Source organism: Micromesistius poutassou, assembly GCF_964030765.1.
Source record: "Micromesistius poutassou genome assembly, chromosome: 12".
Lineage (NCBI taxonomy): Eukaryota > Metazoa > Chordata > Actinopteri > Gadiformes > Gadidae > Micromesistius > Micromesistius poutassou.
In genome coordinates, this window is record NC_140282.1 from 16,357,586 (window position 1) to 16,378,981 (window position 21,396).

The window sequence follows — 21,396 nt, forward strand, 5'->3', positions numbered from 1 at the left end:
ATTCTGAAGCAACTCCACCACCACCAGAGTGAGCCAGTGTTGCATTTAATTCCTTCAGATCACAAATGCAAAGGAAAGTTGTTTTCATATTATGAGTCTACATCTTTGCATTAGTACAGTTGGTAGATGAACTACTACTACTACTACTACTAATAATAATAATAATAATCAGATATATGTGTGAAAAGCCAACCAATAATTTCAATACAATATTATTCCAGAAATATATTCTCTTATTGGGTTGAAGCTTTGTTTCTTTTTCTGGCACTCTGGCACTTGGCTTGTGGACTGGCATGTCCTGCTTTATACCAAAATTAACTGGACCTTTTATTTAATTATTAATTATACTTACACAATTGTATAGGTCTGATATATGTGGTGAATATATAATATATGTGGTCGAATTTTCTGATCTGAAGATTGAACGGAGTTCAGTTTTCTTTATGAGAAACATATCCACTGCATTTTCTTAATTCTGAGCGTTGATAAGAGTTTATGCTGGTTGCAAATATTATTTCAACTCAACTTAAATTAACTTTTTCTTTTATCTTCATTTTCTATGATTCACATTTCTCTGGAGTCAATAAAACAAATAAAAATAACTGCTAAACTAATACATAACTACTACACTTACTACCACGACGACGACTACTACTACTAGGCCTACTACTAATAATAATAATAACAACAACAACAACAACAACGAGCTAATGAAAATATTAAACCTAATCGTAATATGTGTCTTATCGTTCACATATCAAACCAAGCATACCAAATCATGTACTTAATTTCCTTTCATTGTTCCTCAAACTATGAGTTTATTCTACTGCAATGTAAACTGTGCGCCGTGGTAAGCCATGTTAGATCCATGTACACGCCTCAAACACACACAAAAGTGGCCTTGGTTGGTCCAAAATGGTCGTTTTCGACCATGCAAATATGTGTACGCCCTCTCGTGCGCGCCAATCACATCCAGCGTCTCAGCTCCCGAAACGTTTATTTCCCCCGCCCCTTAGTCTCGCGGGAACACACGACGTCGTACTTGTAGTCTCGCGTAGTCACGTTTTGTACCGCGATACTACCCATCCCGATACTGAAGTCAAAGGCCGCTCGCGAACGTTCGCACGGGTCTGCAAGGGGATTAAATCGGAACATAATATGATATTTCGACGTATTTCGCCTCCAAACTAAGCCTTCGTTTTTTTAATGGACATTTAACGGACTATGGTCGCTGGCGGAGCAATAATAGTCGTGTTTGTGTGCGCGTATCCTGGAAATATTTGAGTGTTGTTCTTCTTTAGCGCTAGCCGCGCTGGGAGTTCACTCCGATGTTTTTATTAATGAAACAAATGACGACGTTAACCAATGGGAACATCTAGCATCGGCCGAGAACACCTAAGGGCACTCTTGCAATAGTCCGATACTAAAATTTAAAGTCTGTGGAGCATCTGACGCAGGTAAGCAAACCATGGGCTTCATTACATTGCTAAATTGACCCTTGCTTACCCACAGGCATTGCATTCCAAGCGACGTAACCTTGGTGTAGCGACGGACTGGTGCAGTTGCTTTCGGACATTATATGCACTCATTTTTTTTGTTTAAAACATGCGTTGTTGTTTCGAGTGAGTTCATCACGTTAAATATGGGTTGCTTTTGTTTCGGCTCGGTTGCTTAGGCTAGAGAATCCACAGGTTGGTTGAGAGCTGCTACGTGATTATTGATGATTGCCTCTGGTCGGCCCTTTTTGTTTTGGTGTTCGAAAACTAATTGTGGGTTAACTGTTTGACTGGTATATATTAAATGTTGGGGCCATTAAGGTTGGTCCTGATTTCTGTGCGTCGTTTGCAGGTTTTTCTTCTAAGAACTACAATATGCAAGGTGTAGTGAAGCGCCAAACGGCCGTAAACAAGATAACATGTCGACTTTATTTTCATCAACACTGACCCAAGCAGTATAGTTATGTGTTTCTCCACTCTACTTGTGCCTACAACCACCATAAATCAACAAGAGCAGTATATATATATTCTCCACGACTGCAGAAAACACATTATTCCCATCAGGGAGACTGTGTTGTTATTATGGTGCCAGAATTATCACTGAAAAACACGCATACGTCGCAGACCCCATTTCCAATTTGATAATGAAATGACTCTGTTGTGATGTTATGTTTAATTCAACCCCAGAGAGAAATATAAAATCCCTGGAAGATTAAAACCGGTTTCTCTGCACGTCCACTTAAAAACGGATTAGTTGTATCAGGAAGTGCCATTATAAAGCAATGCCCATCAATGTGTCCTGCAGGTAGGAAATCATTTCAAGTTACTCCGTTTGGCTCTCCTCGGAGCTTCAACTATGAACACTCTGAACTCCGCTCTGGTCAGCACTTGAGAAAGCGGCGGCTTTGCTGCAGTGTTTGGTGCCGTGGCCACTACTGCAGTGTTTCCACTGGTGTTTTCTCAACGCGTACTGCTTGCTGGGGCGTTCACGTTGACTCCACTGCAGACGCAGCGATGCACAACACCAACGACGCAACAAACAGGCGTCTACCCAGAACCTGCTTTTCTGTTCCGTGTTGTTTAAAAGCCCCCTCAACCTACTCTACATACCGTTAGGGAACACACCTAGTCATTAGGCAGTCATTAGGCAAGAGTGCTTTACACGTTGATTGCATTTTCCAATTGCGGTGTTCCAGTTTTAGGGTCCTATTTTTTTAAATAAACAAACAAACCAAGGATGATTGTGTTAAAGGATTTTGTATTTCTTAGTTTTTGGACGTGCAGCATTCAAGTTCAGCCTGCTAACATTGCATTGCATCTCTAGTAAACAAAACTGTACAGATCCGAACCGGGATGAGTCACTACAGCACGGTATTATTAAAAGTACATTGGTTCCCTTTCATCAGTCCTAGATACTCAGAAACAGAGTGACTATTTTGCCTTCACCTCTGTTGTAGGATCCACAACCACAGCTTTCATTTGAATCGCTCTATCAACCTATAAGGAAGTGGTAATTGATAGGAATAACAATCCAGAAGAAGTGAGGGTTCCAGATATTGCTCTGTGCTATAGCATCATACTTCTGTGCTCTGATAGTGTGGGTAATGCTACTTGATGTTGAATTGGGGTGACCCGGCAGACGTAGCTGTGTGTGTGTTTGACCAGTGAATGAAACCAGGCCTTGTGGCTGTAGCAGGAAATAAGGTCTTAGTGGGGTCAAGGGGGTTAGCCACTTTGTTGGGATCTGGGTCTCCTCCTGATCCCAGGCACGCTATGGTATAGGGGGATCCTGTCCCACACGTAGGCGCCAGTGGTCAGGGCACTGACTGTTGATGTGGTCTCCCAGATGGCCAGCCTTTCCTCCTTGTTGCCCAAAGACCTGGATCCTCTTCCCAGTCCTGAGCACACTGCTGCCATTCTCCCATGATGATGCATCATGGAAACTTTCTTTGGCTCCACCAAGCTCAGGGTGCTGGTTGTGTTTAGCTTCTTCCTGTTGGCCTGGTGGCTGTCTTCCTACTTCCTGTCTGTGTGCCGGTTCTGTCTTCCTCTGTTTGTCTCTGGGGCTACCGTTTTAGCTACTGTCTGTCTCACACTCGCCCCTGGTAATGGGTCTGGAAGTTATATATATATATATGGTATATATATATATATGGGTAGCGCAGATATAATTGTAAACTCCTCGGATGGGTTTGGGGGACTGGGAAGAGAGGGGCGTTTGTTTTGCACCTAATGCTGTGTTTGTTTGTACAACTCCCAAATGTTGCACCTTCAGGGCAGATTCCTCCTCATTCGTCAAGTGGTTGTATTTTTTACCCTCTCTCGCCCCTGAGAAAAAACCTTCATCAGATCTTTCAGACGACGTACGATCAAACTGATTATGTTTATCTGATATATAGATAGAGATGGATGGATATCCTGATATGCCTTAGCAGGCTGAATCTCCCATCTGCAAATGTAAATAATTAAGGTTGACCCGTGTTTGGTGTCGCCGAGGTAACCAGGTCTGAGAGGGGCCTCCCTCTCTCCCTCAGAGAGAGGGAGGGGCAGTGAAGCTCTGTGGTCCTTTTGGTAAACAAGCATGGCTGCTCCCTCCTTCCTTATCTCCCTCTGTATTTCTTTCCTCACTTGTAGGACTTGTTCTCAAATGTATGTGTGTTCCACATGCCTCTGACACCAGCCTTCCGAGTTGCAAGTGGGGAAATCTCCCAGCTTTCTTGCAGCATTTCTCTGAGACATGCCCCATTTTGGTCAGCCCCCTCGGAATTCTGAGAGTAGACCGAGCTCAGTGATGACGCTCTCAACAAAAATGGCTGCGCCCGTAAAGAGATGTGTTTTCTTTGTACCACGTTGGTAATTTTAATGTCGATTTTAAATGCTCTTACACACTTGATTACATTGCTACTTTATTCCGGTCACCAATTTATGCATTGCACTTGCTGTGTGTGCAACACAATGTAAAGTTGTGTTGTTTGTTTTCGAGCTGGTTTGCTAAGAGGCTAATGTAGCTAACAATAAATAACGACTAGCCAATGACATGACACAATCACAATGACTAACGGGAACGCAATAAGTGCTATGAGGCAGGAAATGACGTCACAAGTGCAACTCGGAATGCTGGTGTCCGAGGCATCTGGAACACACCATGAGCCCTCCCTCCCCTAGTACCTCTAAGCCAAATGTAACAAAATGGCGGGCTCAAGTTGAGCTGTCCTTGGGGATGGTGGAGCTTCATTTAGGGACTTGAAGACTTCTCATCTCCCCTGGTGCCTGCAATTGTTCAACGGCAGTAATCTTGATATTTCATTTTACCATTACTGTGGCTCCACTACATCAAAGGAAAGAACTATTTTGGCTTGATACAGAATTTTTTTCATCCCCAAAATGTAACCGCTTTCACTTTGATCTCGTTGATAGCATCACTACACATGGAAAGTAAATGCATTTCTAATGCATTATCTGCTTAGATTTTTTTAAAGAAGGTTGCCGACTAATAATACAAAAGATCGGAAGAATTTTTTAAGTCCCATTCCATGACTCTTTGTGGGATGGATTTTGATGTTATTGCCAGAATAGTAACCAGTCAGAGACTCCAGCTGCTGTTATGATTGGTTGTGGGAGTATTAAAAAGCTCTCTCATAGTACCATGGCATCGGCAGTTACCCGTGCTTAACTGGCCAGGCAGTGTAGCCGATGGGAGAACCTTGTTAATACCGGTGTCACCGTGGCACAATTGTTATGGCCTGTGGTCGCTGTTTCCAAACCAGAATATCTGAGAGGTTCATCTGAACTAGGGCTCCCTTGAAAAAGAGGCTAAAGCTCTCAATGGGACTCACCTGGATAAATAAAGGTTAAATAAAAAATAAAATAAAAATACCCTGCAAGGCTGTATAAAACAAGGCTGTATAAAACAAGAACTTTGTGGCCCACTCCTGAGACATAACTTCATGTTGACCCCCTGCTCCAAAACCATCCGCAAGCATTACTTCCCCACTTGTGCATGTGGAGTTAAACTGTAAGCTGATGGGATGAGTGTTTGTGTGTGTGTGTGGGGGGCATTTGATCATGTGAGGGATGGGGGGGGGGGGGGTTGGGGGGAGCTGGTCTGGCCAGGCTGCATCGCAAGCCTTTTGATGGGCCAGCTGCAGCCATTCAGACCAGCCATTTACATTGAAATGCAGGGACAGGAAGGGGGGAGCGTGGTGCCTCTGTGCTGGTTTATGTGTGGGGTAAGAGGCTACCTAGCTGATAAAGACCAGAGGGGTGGCGGTAGGAGGGGGGGGGGGTATGTGTTGCCGCAGGGCTCTGTGTTTCACACAAAGGCCATAAGCACCCTGCTATTTAACAACACCACTTCCACCACTCAGCTCTTTCTGAGCTCATAGTCTCGGTCCACACCGCTGATTCATCAGGGTTCGCGTTTGTCAAAGCGCCTCTTGAGCCGGCCCCTGCTGCCCCGTGCACGGCCACCGAAGGGCTCTCTGTCCTCTGCCCAGTGCAGTTTCTAAGCTATAAAGCTTTTTGGATGAAAACCTTTTTTTTTTTTTTTTTTTTATGCAGCACCTCTCCCTTGTTTTCAACTTGGTTCACCACGTTTACAACACCATAGCAACAACACTATCGCCATGGCTACGGCAAGCATCGATTCAAGGCCTTATTGCCCCCACTAGTGCAGAAAAGAAAAAAACAAAATTTAAGACTTGTGTGTGATTCTCTATGAAATAATCAAGTAAAACAAAAAAGGAGTATTGTTATTGGATGGAAATTGCAGAGTCACGGTAGTGTCGCCGCCATCTTTAGCCTGCTTTATCTTTATTGCCTGTTTGTAATCTGATTCATGCAGGAACATTTAAGGAGTGGCTATTATCCCTTGTATAAGAAATATATTTCGGCACACTAATGTTGTCATTGAAGTGTAAATGTGTTTGTATGTAGGCATGTAAAACAAAAAACAAGTTACAGCCAAAGGCATCGACTCTGCCATATTTATTGGTTGAACTAAAGGTTTATTTGAATCCCTGTGCCATTTGACTGGTAGAATAGACCCCTTGTGAAGCTCATAAGTTGATCCATAGACACGCTGTGCTGGATCTAAAGGAGGCCAGTGTGTCATTCCCTGAGTTGATCCAGCTTTCCAGGATGGCTCTTATCTCCTGTGAGATATGGTGGGGTGGAGGAAGAGGGTTCCTGGTTGGGGGAATGGGGTATTCCCTATGTGCAACGGGGCTCTGGCCACAGGCTTGAGGCCAGAGTTAAGCCTCAACCAGGTTCCATTTGGCCTGTATCAGGTTAAGTCTCAAGCTGTCAGGACTTAGTTTATTTTAATTATTTCCTTTCTTTCATACTTGCTTACTCTGCTTTCTTTCCTTCTTCTCTTTGCTCCCCTCTTATTGCTGCCTGCCGGCTTGAACATAGCGTGGGAACCAGAGGAATCTGCAAGCTCATGTTATTTTCTAGTGTATCATGCGTCTGGGCCGTCTCTCGTCAGACAGATTTCAAGCAGACCTGGCATGGGTTGAGCTAGTCACAACCGTTTATCTCAGGGGTGCAAACTCTTCACTTTTCAACAAAATTCTGTTTTTAACTCAAACCGGGCATCCACGTGAATTGTGTAAATCGGAGCTAATATATATTGTGTGGGGGGGGGGTGGTCGACGTCTCATCCAAGTCAGTACTAGCAAATGAGAGGCAGAGTAGGGCGGGTCATGACTTCCCCCTCTGTCTGCTAAACTCTGCTGCTAGCGCCACTTCCAGGCAGCGTGGTGAACACAAACACTGTAAGCAGTAGGGATGTGAACAATGTGTTACAATTATTATTTTTTTAATATATATAAACTTCTTTAATGTCCTGTCCAAAACATTGTAACCCCTTTCTGTTTTCAAAATAACCAACTAAAATGATAGCCGGAGATATGCTGCCCATCGGGGGTTCCGTGATCTGTTCACATTTCTTGAGCCAGACAACACCTCTTGTTGCCATCACCACCAATGCTTGGACAGCGTTACGGAGTCGTACGTGACCGAGACCGTTCACTGTTTTACTGACTGGGTTGTGCAGTGTGCGATCCTGCAGACCCGGTCAATGCCGGCTAGGCACACTGCGGAAAAAATGGCTAACGTTAACGTGGCATATTTTTGAATATAATCTTAATCACTGACAGCACCATGAGACGAGGCACGCAGCATTAATATCCTGCTTAAAAAAAAAATCTGACGCAGGCACATTTTGCCTGTTGTAAATTCACATGAAACATTGGAAACATTCACAATCCTGCTCTGTGATATTTTGTTTATCATAATCTCTATTCATTTCATAAAAAAATGCATTATTGGTGTGCTCCTGAGCGCAACCTTTGAAATATGACTGGCGGGCCGCTGTCTTAAAGGAAAGAGTAGATCCTTTGAGTTCCGCAACTGCTGCAGCCACGGGGCCAAAAATAAATAAAAAATCTATTTGATTTGTCGATTCATGACTCCAACACGTCGACTCACAAAATAATGAGTTGTTAACATCCCTAGTAAGCAGCCTGTCAAGTCATTATGCGGCTGATAAGGTTAGCCAGTCAACTTAAAGAGCCAGTGAAGGAACGAGGGGGGCATGTTATCCCCATGGTGACGACCCACGAAAACTTTGTGATATTTTTAAAGTAGTCGTTAACTTGTGTAACTGCAAAGTTGTATGTGAAATGAATAATACACCGTGGCGTTGTATAGGTGTCCGGGAAGCCTAACCCTCACCCTGACGGACATTAAAGGAGAATTTCACCGGTGGAGACATGAATCTGTATTGAAAGTGGGTCATATATGTAGTCAAATGAGGGATGTTAACAACTCAGTATTTTGTGAGTCGATGTGTCTGAGTCAAGAGTCGACAAATCAATCATGTTTTTTTTGGGGCCCTACGGCTGCAGCAGTTGTGGAGCTCAAAGAATCTGCGCTTTCCTTTTAAAACAGCGGCCCGCCAGTCATATTTCAAAGGTTGCGCTCAGAAGCACACCAATAATGCATTTTTTGTATGAAGTTAATAGAACTTATGATAAACAAAATATCACAGCATAGAGCAGGATTGTTAACGTTTACAATGTCTCATGTCAATTTATAATAGGCAAAATGTGTCGGCGTTGGCCGACTAATTTTTAAAATTAGGATATTGATTCTGCGCGCCTCCTCTTTGCAACAGAATTTGTTTAAGACATGAAACCATTTAATTTGTTGTACGCGTTGTCATGCACGTAGGCTGCCACTCTGTCGGCCATGCCACAATCTTCAACGGCGGCTTGCAGGACGTTAGCCATGTATTCTGCAGTGTGCCTCTTTGGCATTGAGCGCGTCTACAGGCCACAGTCACGTACGACTCCGTAGTCAACGCTGTCCAAGCATCGGTGGTGATGGTAACTTTCTCCGCTAAGCAGAGGATCTCACGGAGGGAGCCTGCTGCTTCGCTGTACATTTTCTTCAGCCGCACAGTTATGGCACCGTGTAATATGGCTTGAGAAATGCGATCAGATCGCGGAACCCCCTTCGCCTCGACTGCGCTTATGGGCAGCATATCTCCGGCTATAATTTTTACTTGGTTATTTTGAAAACAAAGGTGTTGCAATGTTTTGAACAGGACATTTAAGAAGTTTAAAAAATACTAGGGATGCACCGATTTATCGGACGAACATCGGTAACAGCCGATATTCGCGTTGTTGACTGCCATCGGCCTATCGGGGAAATAAGATGACATTCACTGATGGCAGTGGCCGATGTTTGTGATCTGTTGTGTCATCAATTTTGTGCTGGCTAAATGTTGTGTTGGTTTTTTGCGGTCTGACTTGCAGTTTTGGAGAAGTTGCAACAGGAGGTAGGCTACTAATAATACCACCCATAACAGCCACTGGCTGGACACGCCTCTGGTGTGATGACGTAAGCGGGCGGGTGCCGCGTGCACATGTGGTTTGTTTACAAATAAAAGTGAAAGAAAATGTTGGTCGTGTGGGAGTATTTCACTGTCTCGGAGAAAGATCAGCGATATGCAGTTTGTAAGACATGTTCCAGTGACATTTCACTCGAAACCCCACATCCCCCTCAGCAGAGAAAGGTTGGTCATCTAATGCGATGAACTCCATCACCTTGTTAGTGATCCGTTTAGCTTTGGCGCTGTCCGTGGGGAATTTTTTCCCTTTCTCAAATGCTGTGGTTATCGACTTGCTGGTGGTGGTTTGCTTTCTTGGTGTCCCGTTAATTTCTGTTTTTTTATTGGCTTTCAGGTAATCGTTGTACACTTCTCCATGTCTGCTTTTCAAATGGCTGATGAGATTTGATGAGTGTTTGTAATAACGCCGTTTAAAATAACGGCGTTAGGTAACGCCGTTATTTTTTCATTAACGGGTAATCGAACTAATTACTGTTTCCGTTGTTACAACGCCATTACCGTTACTGACCGTTAAATGCGGTGCGTTACTATGAATTGATTGAATAAACTGCGTAATCCGAATGCACCCCTGGCTCCACACACAAACTACTAGTGAGGAGACCGGCTGGTTTAACAACGAGATAAGCGATTATGATTGGCTAAGGCAGAGTCATGTTTCATGGTAGCCAATCGGAGCCAGTGTTTTTACACACAAGCCAGGATACGCGTGCCACACGCACACACAAACACCAAACTGCTTCGATGAAGCAGTAGAAATGGCGAGTCCGGTGCAATCCGATGAAAAGTTGTCATTTTCAATTAATTGAGGTCAAAGGCAAGAACGTGCACGTAAAGGTGGAATAAATAACAACAACAAAAAAAAACATCGGCATCGGCTATCGGCCAAATAGTTATTTTAAACATCGTTATCGGCCCAGAATTTCACAATCGGTGCATCCCTAAAAAATACATACATAAAAAAAATCTCTCATATATTAAAATAAGTGATTTTCCAATTTATATTTGTAGAGTTGGCTTGAGCACGAGTCTTGAATCGATCGTTGAGTCAACACATTTTTAACATCCATAAGTCAAATAGTAACAAATTTCTAATTTGGTGTCTTCTTGACCGAGAAAAGGCAGACCGTGACTTTTTGGCGCTTGTGGATTGAAGACAACTCCCACAATGCCAATCTTTCCTTTGCGTCATTTAAAGCAGGAAGCATTAGAGGTAGATACGGAGCTCTCCCATCTCAGAGGAAAATGAGGGAATGATGCACGTCCATTTAAAAATATGACTGGGTTTTTAAAGAAGTGTCCCTTTAAATAAATCTCTGCTCAGACGGAGTTTCAACATCCACACACACAGTAGGGTTATACTAAATGTGTCCGAAAAGCTTGACTTTCTCTCGGACGCCGCTGTCGGCCATTGGCCAGACAGAGCGCCACACATTTCCACACGGTACCTGTTGTTCACGAAAAGAATGCTACCTGTGTTCGCAGCAGAGTGGACATAGTATTTTGGGGAGAATGGCAAAATATTTATTTCTCTAAATTGGGGTCTTATTTCAGTCACTGTGAAATAAAGGCATAGATAACTTTGTTGACAATTATATAAGACACATGATTAAAACAAACAAAACGGTTTTAGTTGGATGTTGCGCTTCTCCATTGACCTGCACGACAAAGTTTGTTTCTGATCCGTGCCGTGTTGCCTGTAGGACTTGTGTTAGTGCAATTTGTAATGAACAAGGTTAAACGAGTCTGAGTTCTTCCTTCTAAACGTAACCCTGTATTTATATCAGGAGTATTAATAATTTAGCAAAATCACCCACTTTCAACAGGAATGCAGCGAAGGCACACAGACGATTGATGCTGGCATATGGACTTAAATGGAGGGGTATTGCACGATAAGCTGCATTTCAATTTGTATTGTCCGTCAATTCACTGCTTGTGGAGGTCTATGAGGAGTACAAGTAGGGCTGGGTGATTTTTTTTTTTAATGAATGCAAATGAATTAATTAATTCATTTGCATTTTTACTTTCCTACGGTTTGTCAAATGGCTGAACCGCAAAATTGCGATTTAAAAACAGTTCTAGACTCAGCATATTTGTTTTGCTTCAAGGGACTCCGTAGTAGCCTACTCTCTCACTTTCCAGAACGCGAGCAAAACTCAGCCACATACAATCACATTCACCGCACCCCCGACAGACGTAGGCCTACCATAAAAATGTCCACGAACACAAATGAAGAAGAACTCATTCCTAATAAAGGCGGTGTTACTTCAGTTGTATGAAAGTGGTTCGGGTACAAGCAGGGCTGTAGTGGTGGCTAAATGCACGTAAACGCTGTTTACCCACCTCTGGAATTTTGGAAATAGCGTTTTCTCTGAGTGCCGTTTACGCACCTGTAAATTATTTCTTTTTTTATGTTTACATGCCTTTACGTCTTCCTAAATACATTTGGTGTAATTTTTAAAGTGGCAACATTTCATGTGTTGTACCTGCACAAGCAATTTATCTATAATTTTTGCGCTGCATTATGGTGCGTGTCTGTGTGACCAATCACTGCCTGACACCGGCTATCAGGAAGTGGCAGGTTGTCTCTATTGATCAATGGCTCGAGAAACATTTATGTGGTTTGCGATATATAAATATATATATAAAATGGATATTCAGCGATTTCTGAAGCGTCTCCGCAGCGTTTCCCCTCCCAAAGATGCCAACACAAGGCCCCGATTACAAAGTCCAAAGAGCAATATTACGTTTATTTTAAGGTTGTTTTGGTTCGCATAAGATGATGCATTCAGTCAGTGACGATAACGTTACCACTAATTGTACACAGCTCTTTGCTAGAGAGTTAGGCTATGTTTATTGCGTTGCTTTACAGAGTGGAACAAAGCTTATTTTTCTCTTACAATGCAATCTCGGGTTTAAAGTCACAACGAACAGGTGTGGATGATGTTGATGCATGTCATCACTTTGTAGGAAAATAAAGAACACGCCTACTCTGGCAGAAAGTTCTCAAAGCTCCCCTTCTTGTAGGGAGGACCTGGACCTGGGCTGTAGCACTTGATTAGACATTCAGAAATGCTTTTGTAGGTATTTTTTATTACTTTTTACATTACTTTTAACAGAATTGGATATAGTGACACTGAAGGCATGAGAGAGCACTCAGTGATGTAATTGGTACAGTCTAATGGCTACACATGTGAATTGGATAAAAACATTGGGTAATAGACTGCAGATAGTATCCCATTTCTTTTCACAAAATGAACATTAAACAATAACCACAATATCATCATAACCATAACCAACAATTTTGACAAAAACAGAAAAAAATCAAGGTTTAAATCGAAAATTGTTCATTAGTTATTTTTAGGCCAAATCGCCCAGCCCTAAGTACAAGCATATAGTAACTCAAAAAGGGAACACCGTAACCATTAATAAAAACAGGGAGGTCGCCTGGCAAAAAAATCACAGATCTGTTGAATGCATAAGTAGTATTAAGCGTAACATATTTTAATTTAATATTGACCATAGATTTGTAATCTGTAATAATTAATTTGTAATATTAAAAAAATATATATATTCTCCAAATACATTGGTAGTCAAGGCGGGGCCCTAGTGTTGTACCATACAGCGCTGGGGGAAACACTGATGGTGTTTATTGGACACATCTTTTGCCAAATGGAATGTGATTGCATTGGTGATTTCGGTGTGTCTTTGTGACCTGGATGGATACAGGGTCGCACTGTAGAGGCTCGCTTTTATGGACGTCTGAGTTGACGTGGGACAACTCACGTCAGCAGCCGATGCAACACTTTTAGCCTTTATGCAAAATTATTTTCTTTCAAAGTATTGGCTAAGCCTTGTCCAGACTGCCTCCAGTAGACTCGATCTCCGGCTCCGTGCCGCGGTGCAGTTTGTGCTGGACTCACGCAGACAGCATGTGTAAAGGAGCGCTTGGTTTGCTTTGCAGCGTAGCCAGAGCGTATACTGCATGGGTGGGGCACGCTTATTTTTTCTTTCCTTTTTCTGTGGATCATGCATTATATTATAATTTGGGGGGGGCGGGCATGAATTTTAAATATCGCCCAATCACATACATTTTTTTTGTACATTTTTTTAATTGTGCAGCCCTACTTTGTATTACTGTTCATTCATGTTAGCAGACGCCTTTATCGGTATTGACGTTTAGATATATTTGATTAGGAGCAGGTAAGGTAGAATGTTTAAATGGGGATTGAAACTTGAACCACTTGTCTGATAGGCAAACAACCTAACCACTACTCTACGCGTCTCCATATTTCATTAATTTCATTCATAATATGAGTATTGGGGGGTGCTGATGTAGTGCCTGGAATGGGGTTTGGGGAAAGGCTAAGTGCTGAATGGCCAAATGCTGGCATGTGTTTATCCTGTTCCATTTGCAGGCAGTGGAAAAAAACATCTCCAGTTAGCACAGGGACTTTCCCCTTCTCAGTATGTGGAGGCGTGGCCAGCTTAAAGGTACAGGCTAGCTAGGGTAAAGTCCTTGATGGAAAGTCCTTGATGTTGCTTAGACTTGCATTGGAAATACAATTATAATTTGGAATAGGGCTATTGATATTGCTATATATGCATTGATATATATATATATATACACATGTGTATATATATATATATATATATATATATATATATATATATATATATATATATATATATATATATATATATATATATATATATATATATATATATATATATATATATATACACATGTATATATATATATATATATATATACACATGTATATATATATATATATATATATATATACACATGTGTATATATATATATATATATATATACACATGTATATATATATATATATATATATACACATGTATATATATATATATATATATATATATACACATGTGTATATATATATATATATATATATACACATGTGTATATATATATATATATATATACACATGTGTATATATATATATATATATACACATGTGTATATATATATATATATATATATATATATATATATATATATATATATATATATATATATATATATATATATATATATATATATATATATACACATATATATATATATATATATATATATATATATATATACACATGTATATGCATCAATATTTCTGACCTGATATCATTGTGTATGCATGTTTATGTGTGTATGTTTAAGCCCAAATAAAGGCTGGAATATGAAATTTTCACTGCCTTTTTAAGGGAGACTTGGAGGGGAGCGTAAAGGGGGCTTTGGCCAACTATTAAACCCAAATGGTTCTCCTTCCTTGGGATATCCAATGTGTCTAGCGCTATCTGACAACCATATCCAAACATGGCCGTCCCTGGCAAGGCTGGGTTTGTTTGGGTCTTATTCGGGAGACCTTGGTAGTCCTTTCAACAAAGTCTATATTTTAGACTCTGGGGCAGAACTCGTAATCTATTTAGGGCTCAAGCTGCTCTATGTTTTTCCTGCTTAATGTTAAAGCTGTTGGGTGTATCAGGGCTATGCCAGTTCACACTGCAGGTGACTTATACAATTTGTCATGTTATAACTGGTGGTGAAAACGTGTACGCAAGTAAATAAGCTTCAAGCAAACCACAGACTATTACAAAATATATTGTAGTTGAAAATAATATATATTATGTTGAAAGGGACAGTGATATGGTGAAAAATGGATCAGCTAACCTAATTGAAATATACTGGTTTTGCTAATTAAAGCAGTCTTTTGGGGGAAACTACGCACAATGGTAAGCTTGAGTGGTCCGTGTACAGTAAAGACAATGAGTCTGTTACCTTTTCAATGAATTCTCATGGCTATTATCACGACCATGATGGGAGGGACATATGCAGACCAATTAGGGGTGTGCGATATGACAATATTAGATTTAACGATTAAAATGTCTCTTGTCTCCGCGATCTGCCTTTACAGAGAGATCGTTAGTATCGTGCTACAGTGCACATTAGGGCTGTCACTTTTTATTCGAATATGCATTCAAATTTAACGTGACATATCCGAATTCAAATATATATATATAATCAATATAGTGCCATGTTGTGTGTTTTTTACAGTCCATGATTAGACCGTTTGGTGTTTACTTTTTATTTTATTGTTTGCCATCTCATCCATTCGCGGGCGCGCTAATCAAGCAAATAATATATCCTGATTCGAAAATGGATAATGCACGGAGCAGCCAGCCTGAGCGGTAAATTGCGACCCCAAGTCATCCCCGCAGACAGCAACAGGCTGTATTGGTGGAGAGACACAGGCTGCAACAAATACCCGCTTCTCTCAACATAGACGGACAAATCCCTGTGTGCCAGGCACGTCTGTGCGCTCCGAACGTTGTGTTCTCCGCCGAAAGTAACATCGTGACTAAAAAGAGAGCCGCACTTGATCCAGATCAAGTTGAAAGATTGGTGATTCTAGCAAACAACATTAAGAAATTATTTCTTGCAGATAGGCTATAGCATTTACTCCTGCTCCTGTTTAAGTTGTCACGTCATTGTTTGCGCTGTGCAGTTCTGATTTTGTTTTAGTTTTTCATTGCATAGCCTCATTTTGTGATATGCATAGTGGCACTTGATATTGATTAAGTTGATAACCTGTTTCAAACAAAGAGGATATGGCCTAAGTCCTGTTTATGTCTCCTCTTGTCATGTAATACATTTGTGATTGAATCTCCGTTACGGTGTTTTTTTTTGGGGGGGAGGACTCGTAGCTATTCGAATACATTGCTTGATATTTGATATCCATTCAAACTTCATTTTTCTCAAAAAAACAGCCCTAGTGCACATTCAATCAGTTGCAGTTCTATGGTTCATACACACATCCAAAGTTGTTTTCTCAGCCAAATCTTAAATCACACAATTTGCTAGTCCGTTACACGCCTTCCCTAGAGAGGATAGAGACACACCAATAAACCAATAATAGCAAACAGTAGGTAGTGCCTTGGATTTAATCCCCTCCCCCTTTTTATTTAGTAACGTAGCAGCATGGATGACAACACATAGGAATTGGTCCCTAAAAATGATTTTATCTGTAATATGGAACCGGTTTGGATTTTCCAAAACCGACACGGCGCAAACAAGTTATTTGCAAAAATTGCAAAGATGCGGTTCGCACGTCGGATGGCAACACGACAAACCTTTTTAACCACCTCAAAAGAAAGCACCCGAAAAAGTATGCTGACAGTCAACAGTAACTTGTACTGTTCAGTAACTTGCAAAATAGTCAAAATAAGATCGTGGATCGTGATCCTGCCTGAAAAAAATTGTGATATATTTTTGCCATATCGCCCACCCCTAACGGTTTGTCTTTTAAGACTGTATCGCCCTCATAGCTAGTCAGGCTACATTACAGCTAATATTCTATACAGCTCCTAATTAGAGGAAAGTCTTATGGCTTATGTTTGTGCATTTTGAACACGCTTGCGTCACATTTCATCTGAATATCCCAGTGATAAAATATATATGTAAGACTACTAGCATATCGTGCCCTAGTTATTGATATACAAACATTATTCAAATGTTCATACTTTCGAAACCGTGTGCAGTGTTTCCCACAGACCAGGTAGCAATGTGTGGTGCCCCCCCCCTCCCCGGCGCCAGTGGGGTAATCAAGTGTCACGGTGCCGTGGTGGTCGGTGGAGTCGGTCATCGGGGGGTGTATGCAGAGTGTGTGCAGCGGGCAGCGTTCAAACACACACTTTCTGACGCTGCCATGATAAATATACACCTGTATGCTTATCTATAGGCACATGCTGAGACAATTTTAAAGCTGCAAGAAGCATTTGAAATTATTCAGCTCAATCTTAATTCTTTAAAGTTCTTTAAGAGAAGACGACTAAAAACGTTTTTTTTTTACCAGAACCCTGCCTGGTTTCATTCGCGGTATGGCTGTCTGCTTTGCGAGTGGGTGACCAGAACACCGCAAGACAACAGACAAGAGTCAAGTCAAACGCGAGTCGGGGCCTTAAATTGCTTGCACAAAACTCTTGATCAGCACTCAGTATTTGTTTATTGTTGTTTATTTAAACCAGTATGCGCAGAGCGTGAGGGGGAGCGAGAGAGAGAGAGAGAGAGAAAAAGAGCGCGAGTGTGCGAGCGAGGTCTGCGGTCCTGGTCATTAGTTAATTTACTTATTTTTGTGTAGGTAATATGTTGTCAAATATGTTTAAACTTAAATAAACTACCTATACAAGTAGTTATGTCTCGTTGAATTAGTTTGTCCTGTTATTGACGTAATGCGTGTGATTGACATAATGCGCAAATATAGATATTAGAATGTTTTTTTTAGAGGGAATATTCAAACGTGTGTGTGTGTGTGTGTGTGTGTGTGTGTGTGTGTGTGTGTGTGTGTGTGTGTGTGTGTGTGTGTGTGTGTGTGTGTGTGTGTGTGTGTGTGTGTGTGTGTGTGTGTGTGTGTGTGTGTGTGTGTGTGTGTGTGTGTGTGTGGGGGGGGGGGGGGGGTCGCAGCACCGCTGCTCTCCATACGCAGAGCACGTATATATATAAATGAATTACGACCAGGTCCACCGTTGATGTTAAATTGGGCGACTGAGAAACACTGCTGTAGATGATCATGAACACACACACACGGAAAACGTAAAGCATTTTAACAATAAGAAAAGTCCAGATTCATGAATATATTTTTAAGTATATTATCAAAACATAACTATAATAGACAAAAGGTATTAGCTTACTTTCTGGTCCCACAGCTCTGAAGCCTCATATGTAATGCTCTGGAAGGCCGCTTCTTTCTCCTCCTCACTTAGAAAGGGCTTGAGTCTTGAATCTTGCATCCAAAGCAGATGCCGTGTGGAGGACCTGCTGCACATCCTGGTAGAGCTGTGATAGCTCCCTGGACATAGTTTCCTTCATCTCTCCTAGTAAAGCAGTGTCTTCTTCCGTGATAAGGTAATGCACCAGCAACTTTGCTCTGATTGGAGCGATGACCGACAGAGTGGGCTGTTTCTCTTCACACATTATTGTGGTGGTGGTGGTTTTGACCCGGTTTTGGTCCGAGGAGCTTTAGCATGTCTTCTGCAGCAGTGATGTCACTTTCACTGAGTGTCAAGTCTGTGACAAGCGCGGGTTTTTTGTCGCAAATATTCCACTATTCCCTAGGGGTGGAAAAGATAATAGATTCTTCGATGCATCGCGTTTCTCTCTAGAACAGCGGTTCTCAAACTATGGTACGCGTACCACTGGTGGTACGTGATGCGCTACTAAGTGGTACGCAAAAGAGTTTCAAAATCATTCATTACTACATACTAGGGGTGCACGATAATTATCGGGCCGATAACAGAAATGATTACGTCATTCCGTTAAGTCCGATATCATGACGACTAGCCCCGATAACATAGCCTATATAATTTCAGTGCCCCGCTCCCACTAACGCTAAATTAAAGGTGTTATCGTAACCCTAAAAGTACACATCATACAATCAATTAATCAATTACAATACATGAGTTCACAGCTGCACGCGTATATAGAAAATGTTTATTTTTATTGTTATGTTACACCTTTCCTGCTGTCCGTACCCAGACCGTAGTCGAGAGCACAGGGGAGACGTCGATGTTCTCTTGGGGGTACCACCCTTCCCTTTGACAGGCAGTGGGTCTGCTTATAGGTCGGAATGAAGCGGCCGCCGATTATTGAAAGGCTGTGTACTTTATTCTTAGTTTCACTAACTTTACAGTACACGTTGGCACAGAGACAACCAGACTCGTTCATTACTTCACTAAACTGACACACGCTACCGCTTGCTCTCCTCGCTCGTCCACTCACTCTCGCACGCACGCACGCACGCACGCACGCACGCACGCACGCACGCACGCACACACACACACACACACACACACACACACTGCCATTCTCTCGCACACACATACGCTACTCTCGTAACACTTATTATTGACAGTTAGCTGAACATTATAGGGTCCTGGCCTTCCACTCCCTGTTTTCTCATTTAAACACAGAAATCAACTACATTTGTCCCAGTGTTTGTTAGATGTGAAATTAAGCAAAAAAAGACTCTTTCTCCAGTAACGCACCCGTTTTTGATGCCTTTCTTATTCTTTGTTTCTTCTATTTGTCTGTGACTCCAATGCTCCAATCTTTCATCGATTGTTGTGGATGCAACGGAATATATGATGCATCGCTGCAGCAACATTTAAGATGATTACGATGAGTTCTGCCCATTCTGCCTCCATTGTTGTCTGCGGTCAGACCAAAACACACCTGAGTGACAGGGCCGTACTGTGAACCTCGACCCTACGTCATATCCTGCCCCTTGTAAGCCTGCCCCCCTAAACCCCCCGTTGATTCTACTGATGTCTGAGCAACAATGTCATGATCATATATATGTATATGTGTGTGTGTTATCGGTTATCGGTATCGGCCTTTAGGAGCTGAAAGTTATCGGTTATCGGTTTAAAAAAAGTTATCATGCATCCCTACTACATACATACAAACAACAACGGAAATACGTTAACCAAGAGATCATTAAAAATGGAGTTTAAAATAAGTTTTGCCTTTCCTGTAATATTTTTGTTTCATTATCAGCTGACCACATCACATCAGTGCGAGAAAGTCTTGTCTTCACTTTCTATCATAAAAACGAAATACAGAAGCAGGATTGATGCTGAGCCACACCTGAGACTGAAGCTGACCTCAATGTATCCAAACATCGCAGGACTGTGTTTGCAGAGGCAGGCGCGCCCGTCTCATGAGGCTTATGGAAGTTCAGTTATCAGCGGGCTGGCCAACTTTCAATATTATTTGTATTTAGCCTTACATTTTCAAACAGGTTGTTGGTACACAGTTGTTATTCTTAATGTTCTCACTTGTTGTGTGTTCTCACTTGTTGTGTGAAAGCCGGCGTTCTGAACAACACAGTACGGCCTCATGTCTTTGCAAATAAAATGTGAAATGGCAACTGTGATACTCGTCTCCTCTTTTGGAGTTGTGGTTCAGTTTTTGTGGGAAAAAACTGGTCAGGGCTGGTGTTGTTGTCGATGCCGAGCTGCCGTCAGACACATCAACGATGCCGCGTGCTTCATGATGTGGGTCAATGCCGTGTTTCTTTTTGAGGTGCCCGGACAGGTTAGTTGTATTTCCCTGAATATTTAATTTGGTATCGGCGCTTTTTGCATATAGCATGCATTTTGTACGTTGACCCGTCTTTTTTCCGAAATCCGAAATGTTTCCACACCGCTGACTTGTATCAGAGAGGGGATACAATAGCCTTGGCATCATCTTGTTCTGTGACTATGACTAGCTGTGCTGCTGCTGCTAGTAGCCGAAGTAGGCACCCTCCCACTCGAACATGCAACAACTTTAACAGGTGAACGAAGTAACGCACGGGAGCGGCTTGGCGCACTTGGGCGGAAATAGTTTCACAAACACCCGCGCAAGGAGATTGTCAAAATAAAAGCGTATAATACAGCGATATGCATCGATGTTTGGGCGTTGCATCGATGCAGTTGGATCGTTCGCCAATGAATCGATGTATTGATCTACATCGATGTATCGTTACATCCCTAGGGTAACTGCTCAAACAACATTCTATGTAGGCTTGTGGGATATCCTTATTTATTGTGAATGTTAAGCTATTATTATTAACTTTTGCATGAATGCATGAAGCGGGATAAAATAGGCTAGAAAATAGGCTGCAGGTTCCTCACGTTAAACATGGAGAATTGTTGCCACGTCCCAGTGGTGGTGTCATATAAATGAAAGAGGGCATTCAAATATACTAAAGTGATTCATTAGGAGGCCGAAGGCCTAAAGGAAGTGATGCAATAGGTGGCTGAGGCGAGGACATTAATTAGTTGACAAGAAATATAATCTTATCCACTAGACCTTCAGGGTGCATCTTGGGATTACTCTGAAAATTGTGGGTCTCTGGAAAAAAAAAAAAAGCTAACCCTCAGACGCCCCCCTCCCTGCCCTCGGA

The 21,396-nt window shown here is 41.8% G+C and overlaps 1 protein-coding gene across 1 annotated transcript in view; it reads left to right on the top strand.

The window, feature by feature from the left end:
* Window positions 1-1,113: 1,113 nt before the first annotated feature.
* ankrd11 (ankyrin repeat domain 11) overlaps window positions 1,114-21,396 on the top strand; it is a 150,597-nt gene continuing 130,314 nt past the window's right edge. Inside the window, exon 1 of the mRNA XM_084475992.1 lies at window positions 1,114-1,457. The gene's annotated coding sequence lies outside the window, so the exon portion shown is untranslated. The remainder of the gene's footprint in view (window positions 1,458-21,396) is intronic.